We start from the raw sequence: 1,898 nt of genomic DNA, 5'->3' as shown, positions 1-1,898 counted from the left end.
CCGTCTCAAAAAAAAAAAAGGCCAAATTGAGAGCTGTTCTTCATGGTGCCCCCAAAAGAATTGCCACACAATAACAGCCCAGAATATCCCCAACAGACGTGTCAACAGGGACCTAGCCAGCATGGCCAGCTGGAACATTCTCATGGCTGAACTGGTGTGTCCTAAAAACCTTTCAAATGACTGGGGCGCAGTGACTCACACCTGTAACCCTAGCACTTTGGGAGGCCCAGGCGAGCGGGTCACGAGGTCAGGAATTCAAAACCAGCCTGGCCAAGCTGGTGAAACCCATCTGTTCTAAAAATACAAAAAATAAAAATAAAAATACAAAAATTGGCCAGGTGTGGTGGTGCACGCCTGTAATCCCAGCTGCTAGGGAGGCTGAGGCAGGACAATCACTTGAACCTGGGAGGTAGAGGTTGCAGTGAGCTGAGATTACACCACTGCACTCCAATCTGGGCGACAGAGTGAGACTCCATCCCAAAAAACAAAAATAAACTTCAAATGGTGACAAACTTGTCTGGTGCGTTCACATGAGCAGAGATGATTCTTGTATGGAGAGAAATGGCCCCAGAGATAGATCTTGTTAAATAGCTGCTCATGAGGAAAAGTGGCTGTAGGGGCTGGGCACGGTGGTTCATGCCTATAATGCCAGCACTTTGGGAGACCGAGGCGGCCAGATAACCTGAGGTTGGGAGTTCGAGACCAGCCTGACCAACATGGAGAAACCCCGTCTCTACTAAAAATACAAAATTAGCCAGGCGTGGTGGTGCATGCCTGTAACCCCAGCTACTTTGGATGCCAAGGCAGGAGAATCGCTTGAACCCAGAAGGCGGAGGTTGCTGTGACCCGAGATTGCGCCATTGTACTCCAGCCTGGGCAACGAGCGAAACTCCGTCTCAAAAAAAAAAAAAAAAAGCGGCTGTAAACAGGATCTTAGTGCACACACAGGGAGCTTGAGGGATCGTGGGAGGAGGTTATGACGTGGGTTGGAAGTAGCAAAGAACTTAAACACCATGAAGAACAAATTTTTTTTTGAGACGGAATCTTGCTCTGTTGTCCAGACTGGAGTGCAGTGGTATGATCTCTGCTCACTGCAACCTCCACCTCCCGGTTCAAGCAATTCCGCCTCAGCCTCCCAAGAAGCTGGGATTACAGGTGCCTGCCACCACACCCAGCTAAAATTTTTTTTGTATTTTTAGTAGCGGTTTAGAGAGTAGTTTTACCATGTTGGCCAGGCTGGTCTTGAACTCCTGACCTCAGGTAATCCATCCACCTTGGCTTCCCAAAGTGCTGGGATTACAGGCATGAGCCACACCGTGCCCAGCCAACACCATGAAAATTTCAAATGAAACAGGATGGCCAATGAAAAGTCAAGGTGCTGGACTCCTTCAGTCCAGCTGCCCAGTTCTGCCCAGGGTTTGCCACCAGTGCCAGTGTTTCCTGTACATTCCTTTGGAGATAGCTCATACATCTAGAAGTATTTGTAAATATATTGATCTGATTTGATACGATGCCCGTTTCCTCCCTGATGTACTACTTCCATTTGCTCACATGGCCCCTGCCACACTGGCCTCTTCAGTGCACAAGAACTGTGAGCAAATGAGGTATTTCGACATACTAGGCTGGCTCCAACGCCCTTATGCTCCAGTCCTTTACGCTTGCTGTTTGCTCGACCCGAAATGTTTGGCCACCAGGTGTCCACAAGCTCACCCCTCACTGCCTTCAGGTCTTCATTTAGGGAGACCTTCTCTGACCACTCAACCTTCACCTTCAACTCCTCCCCCTTTGTGCCCCTTCACTCCTTTTGTTTCTTTCACTTTTTAAAAATTTGTATTTATTTATATTTTAATTTTTGGAGACGGAGTCTCTCTGTCGCCAGGCTGGAGTGCAGTGGCGCA

The sequence above is a fragment of the Mandrillus leucophaeus genome, unplaced genomic scaffold (genome assembly GCF_000951045.1).
Source record: "Mandrillus leucophaeus isolate KB7577 unplaced genomic scaffold, Mleu.le_1.0 Scaffold274, whole genome shotgun sequence".
Taxonomy (NCBI): Eukaryota; Metazoa; Chordata; class Mammalia; order Primates; family Cercopithecidae; genus Mandrillus; species Mandrillus leucophaeus.
This window is presented reverse-complemented; position numbering follows the sequence as displayed.